General features: G+C 44.0%; 1 protein-coding gene across 1 annotated transcript in view; it reads left to right on the top strand.

Moving 5' to 3' along the window:
- Positions 1-778: 778 nt before the first annotated feature.
- Positions 779-9,338, top strand: part of ZNF567 (zinc finger protein 567) — a 23,405-nt gene continuing 14,845 nt past the window's right edge. The window contains exon 1 of the mRNA XM_070062485.1: positions 779-4,581. The gene's annotated coding sequence lies outside the window, so the exon portion shown is untranslated. The remainder of the gene's footprint in view (positions 4,582-9,338) is intronic.

Below are 9,338 nucleotides of genomic sequence, written 5' to 3'. Positions count from 1 at the left end.
TGGCTTTTTCATTAACTTGAAGAATTTGTAGTCTGCTGATTGTGTCAATCATGAATGAGTTGGTGATTTTTTCCACAATTGATCTGCATCTATCAGTTTTGGTGATTATATGGATTTTCTTTTTTTCTTTTATTATAGTGAAGTATACTGATTGATTTTGAAATATTAAACTTAATTGTCATAGGATATACTCCACTTAATCATGATACAATGGCTTTGCATGTATCGCTTGATACATTTGATAATGCACAGGTGTTGTGGCTCAGTGGCATTAACCATATCTTAGGACCCCTACATCCCATATTGGGTGCTAGTTTTACTGAGCTACTTGAGCCATTGGCTACCTTCATTTCCAGTCCAGATTCCTGCTGATGTATCTGGGACCCAAGCACCTGGGAGACCCAGTTGGTGTTCCTGGCTCCTGGCTTTGTCCTCACCCAGCTGTGGCTATTATAGGCACTTGAGCCAGCAGATGAAAGATGTTTGTGTGTCTGTCTCTCTGTCTCTCTCTCCCTCTCTCCCTCTCTCCCTCTCTCCCTCTCTCCCTCTCTCTCTCTCTCCCTCTCTCTCTCTCTCGCTCCCTCGCTCCCTCGCTCCCTCGCTCCCTCGCTCCCTCCCTGTCTCTCCCTCTAAATTTGCCACTCTGCCTTTCAAATAAATCTTAAAAAAATTTTTGACGTCCCCAGTGAAGCCATTTGGAGACTTCTTTGTTGCAAGATAGTTCACTAGTTGTTCGATTTCAGTAATAGAATTAGGGCTATTCAGATTATCAATTTTTGAATCAATGAGCTTTTGTAATTTATGCCTATCAAGGAATTTGTCCGTTTCATCTAAATTGTGAAATTTACTGGCATAATGTTTACCAAAATTTATTCTTTTTAGGGGCCAGCACTCTGGTACAGTGGGTTAAGCAGCTGCTTGCAACACTGACATCACATATGGTGTCCTGTATTTTGGAGTGCCAGTTCAAATCCCAGCTATCTTGCTTCCTATCCAGCTCCCTGCTAATGTGCCTGAGAAAGGTAGCAGAAGATGGCCCAAATCCTTGGGCCCGTGTGGGAAACCCAGATAGAGTTCTGAGCTCCTGGCTTTGCCAGGGCTGACCTAGCCATTGTGGCCATTTGGGGACTGAACCAGTGAATTGAAGATCTTTCCCTCTATAAACAATAACCAAATACTGTTTATAGCCCTTGCCTGTATTCCTGCTAAACTAGTCTTTTCACTTGTTGAACTCTTTTTAGTGGGGCATTAAGCCTTTGACTATGTAAATTAAAAATGTTATCTCAAAAATTAAAAGAAAACTCTGGGGGGTCAGCGCCGTGGCACAGTAGGTTAATCTTCCACCTACAGCACTGGCATCCCATATGGGCACTGGTTCTAGTCCTGGCTGCTCCTCTTCCCATCCAGCTCTCTGCTGTTGCCTGGGAAAGCAGTAGAAGAAGACCCGAGTCCTTGGGCCCCTGCCCCAACATGGGAGACCCAGAAGAAGCTCCTGGCTTCTGGCTTCGGATCAGTGCTTCTCCAGCCGTTGCAGCCATTTGGGGAGTGAACCAGAGGATGGCAGACCTTTCTCATTGTCTCTCTCGCTCTCTTTGTCTGTAACTCTATCTCTCAAATTAATAAATAAAATATTTTTTAAAAAAGAAAACTCTGTCACTCTCTTTTTCAAATAAATATATCTTTAAAATATGTGTATTCTTTTTTAAAAAAGTATTCAGTAGGCATAGAGAGAGATAGAGACAGAGCTTCCCATCTGCTCGTTCCCTCCCCTAGATGGCCTGCATAATATAGGTCTCCTATGTGGGTAGCACAGATTCAACTACTAGAGCTACTACTAGAGTCTGCATTAACAGGAAGCCAGAGTCATGAGCTAGTGCCAAGAATCAAACTTAGGGATCTTAACCGCTAGGCTAAATGCCTACTCTGTCCTTTTAGTTTTTGTAAAATCTGTAGTGGTGTCCACCTTTCATTCCTATTTTTGGTAGCTTGCATCTCACTTTTTTCACTAGTCCTTTATCTAGAGGCTTATCAGTATTGTTGATACTTCCAAATTACTAGCTTCTGATTTCATTTTGTAACAATTTCCTATCCTTTTCATTAATTTTAGGTAATTGGTTCTTCTTTTACTTGTCTTGCATAATTGGAAGCTTATATCATTGATAAGACATTTCTTTTCTTATAGAAGCTTCTAATGCATTACATTTAACTTTTTTTTTTTTTTTTTTTTTTTGACAAGCAGAGTGGACAGTGAGAGAGAGAGGTCTTCCTTTTTCCATTGGTTCACCCCCCACTGGCTGCTGTGGCCGGCGCACCGCGCTGATCCGAAGACAGGAGCCAGGTGCTTCTTCCTGGTCTCCCATGTGGGTGCAGGGCTGAAGGACCTGGGCCATCCTCCACTGCCTTCCCAGGCCACAGCAGAGAGCTGGCCTGGAAGAGGGGCAACCGGGACAGAATCCAGCGCCCCAACCAGGACTAGAACCCAATGTGCTGGTGGAAGATTAGCCTATTGAGCCACGGCGCTGGCCCTTGCGATACACTTTCAGTGGCCTCTAACAAATTTTGATGTGTTGCATTTTTATACTCATTTTCTGACCAACTTTAGTGAAGCATAGTTTATGTTATAATATATATGCACAGCTCATGAACTTCAAGAAGTATTTCTAAGTAATGACCACAGTAATCAAAATTATAAATTTCCCCTCATGTTCCCAGCTACTTCATTGTCATTCCCACCTTCAGTAATCACATACCTGCTTCTATCACCATAAATTAATTTTCTGTCCTCTAGAATTTCATACAACTAGAACCACAGAAAATAGTAGTCTCATTTTATCCACAGGGAATATGAGCTAAGACCACCACTGGATGCCTGAAACTAGATAGTACTGAATCCTATATAAACTATGTTTTTTTCTATTCGTATATACGCAAATGTATGTATACATGCTGTTTATGTCTGAAGTACTTACAATGAACTGTGACCTTTTGCAGTTTGAGTTGCAACTGCAAAACTTCCTTTTAAGCAATTTCACAGGTAGAAGTTTCACTTATACTGTAGATTTTAGCAACCTCAGCATACAATTTTTTTTTTAAGTTGAGAACATTCATCTTCACTTAAATGGTGCATTTTACGACTTTTCTTTGGAATATATGAATTGCCATCATTAGTGTTCTTATGCAATGGAACCATTATTAAGTAAAATAAAGACTTTGTGAACCCAAGTACAACATCAAGCAATCTGATAACCAAGACAGCTATTAAGTGACTTAACAGGCAGGTAGCATATACAAAGTGGATATGCTAAACAAAAGGGGATGATTGACATCCCACTGGAGTGGGGCAAAAGAATTACTTCAGTAAGATGTATAATTTTAAACTCATGAATTTGGGGGGCAGGTGTTGGTGCAGCACTTAAGATGCTGATTGGGACTGCCAGCATCCCATATTGGAGTTACTATACTTCATCTCTGATTCCAGCTTCCTGCTACTGTGCATCCTGGAAGGTTGTAGATGATGGCACAAGTACTTAGGTCTGTGTCACCCATGTGGGAAACCTGGGTATAGATCCTGGCTCCTGGCTTTGGCCTGTTCCAGCCCCTGCTGTTTTGGGCATCCAAGAGTGAACTAGTAGATGGGAGCTCGCTCTTTGTTGTTTTTGTCTCTCTGCCTTTCAAATAGATGGAGAGGGAGAGAGACTCTTTATTTAAAAAATCAATAAAACAGGAATTATTTTATGATTTTCTTTGTTTTTTATGTATTCAAGAGGCAGAGATAGAGAGAAGGAGCTCCCATGCTGGGTCACACCCCAAGGGTGTACAATGGCTGAGGCAGGGCCAGGACCACTGCAGGACTGAAGCCAGGAACCGGGAGCATGGAACACAAACCAGATCTCCCACATGGTGGCAGAAACCCAGTAATTTGAGCCTTGACTGCTGCTTCCTAGCATCTAGCTTTAGCAGGAAGCTGGAAAGGAACTGAACCCAGTCACTCTGGATATGCGATGCAGGTAATTTAACTGCTCGGTTAAAAAGGAATTCTTGTTGGGGGGTGGGGCAGCATCTGGAAGAGCTCTGTATCTCTCCTCTCTCTGTAACTATGCCTTTCAAATAAATAAATAGATCTTTTAAAGAAAAAGGAATTCTTTGTTGCTGTAATTTTCCATTGAATATTTTCAGATCATAGTTGATTATGGGTAGATGAAACCACAGAATGTGACACTGGAACAGCTGGGGTTCGAACTGGCGCTCATATGGGATGCAGGCACTTCCAGCGGCAGCTTACACTTGCTATGCCATAGGGCTGGCCCCTGTAGTATTTTGTTTTAGAGATTTATTTATTTATTTGAAAGGAAGAGAGAGGTCTTCCATCCACTGGTTCACTCCCCAGATGGCTGCAACAGCTGGAACTGGGCCAGTCTGAAGCCAGGAGCAAAGAGCCTCTTCCAGGTCTTGCACATAGGAGCAGGGGCCCAAGCACTTGGACCATCTTCCACTGCTTTGCCAGGCCATAGCAGAGAGCTGGATCAGAAGTGGAGCAGCCGGGACGCGAACCAGTGCTATGCCACAGTGCTGGCTCCTATAGTAAGTCTTTAAATCAGATCATTTCAATCTTCAGCTTTGTCTTTTTCAATTTTGTTTTAAATGTTGTATATTTCAATGTAAATTTAAGAAACATTTTGTCAGTCTCTTCAAAACAACCTATGTGGATTATTATTAGATTTTTGAAGATTATAGATTGGTCAGAGATATTTAATTATGTGTTAGCAATAAGACTTCATCTATGGACATGGCATATCTCCCTGTTTATTTTTGACTTTTAAATTTCAGCAGAGTATTTTATAGTTTTCATTGTACAGATCTTCCTTTTTTTTTTTTTGATAGGCAGAGTTAGACAGTGAGAGAGAAAGAGAGAGAAAGGTCTTCCTTTTTCCATTGGTTCACCCCCCAAGTGGCTGCTATGGCCAGTGCTCTGCGCCGATCCGAAGCCAGGAGCCAGGTGCTTCTCCTGGTCTCCCATGCAGGTGCAGGGCCCAAGGACCTGGGCCATCCTCCACTGCACTCCCAGGCCACAGCAGAGAGGTGGACGGGAAGAGGAGCAACCAGGACAGAATCCGGCACCCCATCCGGGACTAGAACCCAGGGTGCCAGCGCCACAGGCGGAGAATTAGCCTAGTGAGCTGTGGCGCCGGCCCTCTTCCAGATATTTTATTCAATTTCATCTTCAGTTGTTTGCTGTTAGTTTGTAAGATATTTTTATGTATTTTAAAAAATGTTTGTTTTCATCTATTTGAAAGGCAGAGCAACAGAGAGACAGACAGCAAGAAAGATACCTCATTTGCTGGTTCATTCCTCAGATGTCAGCAGGATTAGCAAGGCTGATGTCAGGAGCCAGGAACTCCATCTAGGTCTTCCACATGGCAGGGGCCCAAGCACTTGAGCCAACATCTGCTGCCTCCCAAGATGCATTGCATTAGCAGAAAGCTGGATAGGAAGCTTAACATCCAGGACTTGAACTGGCACTGTGATAAGGGATGTGAGTGTCCCAAATGGCAGCTTAATCCACTACCCCAGATATTTATAACGACCTTGTATACTGTAACCTAGCTAAAGTTACTAGTTTCTAGTACTTTCCACAGATATGGTTATATTTGTAAATACAGTTTACATTCATCCTTTCCAATCTCTATGCCCTTTATTTCTTACTCTTTATGTACTATCCAGGACCTTCAATATATATTGGTATAAGCAGACACCCCTACCAGTCTTGTTCAGTTCTTTTTTTTTTTTTTTAATTTTTTGACAGGCAGAGTGGACAGTCAGAGAGAGAGAGAGAGAGAGAAAGGTCTTCCTTTTGCCATTGGTTCACCCTCCAATGGCCGCCGCGGCTGGCGCACCGTGCTGATCCAAAGGCAGGAGCCAGGTACTTTTCCTGGTCTCCCATGGGGTGCAGGGCCCAAGCACTTGGACCAACCTCCACTGCACTCCCTGGCCACAGCAGAGAGCTGGCCTGGAAGAGGGGCAACCGGGACAGAATCCGGCACCCCAACCGGGACTAGAACCCGGTGTGCCGGCGCCACAAGGCGGAGGATTAGCCTAGTGAGCCGCGGCGCCGGCCCTCAGTTCTTATTGGGAAAGCAATAGTATTTCAGCATTGAAAGTATATCAGCTGTCTTTTCTAGCTACATGCCATCAAGTTGAAGGAATGTTTTCTATTCCTACTTGATTAGGGGTTTTTATCATGAATAGATACTGAACTTCGTTTAATTTTTTTTAATTGATGATTATATGATTTTCCTACTTTATTCTAATATGATTAATTCCATTGTTGATTTTTATTACTTGAAAGGCAGAGACAGAGGGAGAGACAGACAGATCTTCCATCCACTGGTTCACTCCCCAAATGGCAGCAGTAGCCATGGCTGAGCCAGGCCAAAGCCAGGAACCATGAACTATATCTGGGTTTCCCATGTGGATACAGGGGCTGAGCACTTGAGCCATCTTCTACTTTCCCAGGCCTTCAGTAGGCAGCTGGATTGGAAGTGGAGCAGCCCAGAATCAAACTGGTGCCCAGGGCTGGTGCTGTGGCTCACTTAGCTAATCTTCCACCTGTGGCGCCGGCATCCCATATGGGCACCGGGTTCTAGTCCTGGTTGCTCCTCTTCCAGTCCAGCTCTCTGCTGTGGCCCAGGAAGGCAGTGGAGGATTGCCCAAATGCTTGGGTGCCTGCACCTGCGTGGGAGACCAGGAGGAAGCACCTGGCTCCTGGCTTCGGATCAGTGCAGTGCCAGCAGTAGTGGCCATTTTGGGGGTGAACCAATGGAAGGAAGGCCTTTCTTTCATTATCAAATTTTGATCTATTTAGTTTAAAAATTTTTATGAAAATTTCCTTTTTGGTTATTCTTTGATCTAACAGTCTATTTGTAAATTTCCAAACATCTGAGACTTGTCATTTTTGATTATATCTAATTTAGTTCCATTATTGTCAGCATATTCCAGGATTTGTCTTTAATGTGTTGCAACTGGTTATATTCTATCTTGGTAAATAGTCCATTTGTTCTTAAATAGTAATGTATTGTACAACTTTTATTTATTTATTTATTTATTTTTGGACAGGCAGAGTGGACAGTGAGAGAGAGAGAGACAGAGAGAAAGGTCTTCCTTTTTTGCCATTGGTTCACCTTCCAATGGCCGCCGTGGCCGGTGCGCTGTAGCCAGCGCATTGCACTGATCCGAAGTCAGGAGCCAGGTGCTTCTCCTGGTCTCCCATGGGGTGCAGGGCCCAAGGACTTGGGCCATCCTCCACTGCCTTGCTGGGCCACAGCAGAGAGCTGGCCTGGAAGAGGGGCAACCGGGACTAGAACCCGGTGTGCCGGCGCCGCAAGGCAGAGGATCAGCCTATTGAGCCACGGCGCCGGCCGTACTGTACAACTTTTAAAAATGGTGTTCTAGGGGCCAGCGCTGTGGCATAGTAGGCTAAGCTTCTGCCTGCAGCACCGGCATCCCATATCGGTACCAGTTTGTGTCCTAACCACTCCACTTCCAATCTAGCTCTTGGCTTATAGACTGGGAAAGCAGTGGAAGACAGCCCAAGTGCTTGCTCTCCTGCATCTATGTAGGGGACCCAGAGGAAGCTCCAGGCTCCTGACTTCAGTCAGTCCAGCTCCGGCCATTGCAGCCATTTGGGGAGTGAGAGCGGATGGAAGACCTTTCTCTCTGTCTCTTCCTCTGTCTGTAGTTCTGCCACTCAAATAAATAAAATCTTTTAAAAGGGGGGGGGGGGGTGTTCTATAAGTGTCAAGTGGGTTTAGATGATTAATATTAATATTCTTTTTCCATCGTTTTACTTTAAACTATTTGTATATTTGGTATCTAAAATGTTCTTTTTTATTTTAGAATTTTTAATTTTCACTCCATTTGAGAGACAGAGACAGACTGATAAAGAACTTCATTCACTGATTCACTCCCCAGATGCCCACAACAGTCAGAGCTGGGCCAGGCCCAAGCCAGGAGCTCAGAACTCAGAATCTGAGTCTCCCACATAGTTGGCATGGTCCCAAGAACTTGAATCATCATCTGTTGCCTCCCAGGGTACACACTAGCAGGAAGCTAGATTGGAAGTGGAGGAGCTGGGACTTGAACCAGGCAAATATGGGTAAAGTGGTGACTTAACCATTTTATCACACACCCATCCCAAAATATGTGTCTTTAACACTGAATATATTTGAGTTTTCTTTTTTAGACATTTTAATAATGTCTTCCTTCTTAAAGGAGTGCTTAATCCATTTTGGGTGGCCAGTTTTTTTTTTGTTTTTGTTTTTTTTTAAGACAGAGAGAGAAACCAATCTTCTATCCACTGGTTCTCTCCCCAGATTACCGCAATGGCCAGGGCTGGGCCATGCTGAAACCAAGAGCAAGGAACTTCTTCAGGTCTCCCACATGGGTGGTAGGGGCCCAAGTACTTGGGCTGTCTTCCACTGCTTTTCCCAGGCTATTAATAGGGAGCTGAATTGGAAGTGAAGCAGCTGGGACACAAATCAGCACCCATATGGGATGCCAGTGTCATAGTTGGCAGCTTTACCAACTATGCTACAACACTGGCCCAACTCTGCTTTTTTTTTTTTTTTTTTTTTTTTTTTTTTTTTTTTTTGACAAGCAGAGTGGGCAGTGAGAGAGAGAGAGACAGAGAGAAAGGTCTTCCTTTGCCGTTGGTTCACCCTCCAATGGTCGCCGCGGCCGGCGCACCGCGCTGATCCGATGGCAGGAGCCAGGTGCTTCTCCTGGTCTCCCATGGGATGCAGGGCCAAAGCACTTGGGCCATCCTCCACTGCACTCCCGGGCCACAGCAGAGAGCTGGCCTGGAAGAGGGGCAACCGGGACAGAATCCGGCGCCCTGACCGGGACTAGAACCCGGTGTGCCAGCGCCGCAAGGCGGAGGATTAGCCTAGTGAGCCGCGGCGCCGGCCTATTTTTTAAATTATAATATTTAATTTTTAACAGGTTCAGTGTGGTTTGTAGGTACAATCCTAAGAGCATAATATCCCCTTCCTCTCTCCCTCTTTGCTATTTTTAACTGTTTAACCTATTTTTAAATATAATTTATTTTTTTATTATAACAATTTTAGGTTCAAAGCAGTACTGAGCAGAAAACAGAGAACAGAGTGTACAGGTTCCCCCACTACAGCATCCTGTACCACAGTGGTATATTTGTTATAGTAAACTACCTTGACACATCATTATCACCTAAAGTCCATTTTTATATTAGGGTTTACTCTTTTTTTTTTTTTTTTAAGATTTATTTTTATGTATTTGAAAGACAGTTACAGAGAGAGGTAGAGCCA

Source organism: Oryctolagus cuniculus, chromosome 18 (assembly GCF_964237555.1).
Source record: "Oryctolagus cuniculus chromosome 18, mOryCun1.1, whole genome shotgun sequence".
NCBI lineage: Eukaryota > Metazoa > Chordata > Mammalia > Lagomorpha > Leporidae > Oryctolagus > Oryctolagus cuniculus.
This window is presented reverse-complemented; position numbering and strand designations above follow the sequence as displayed.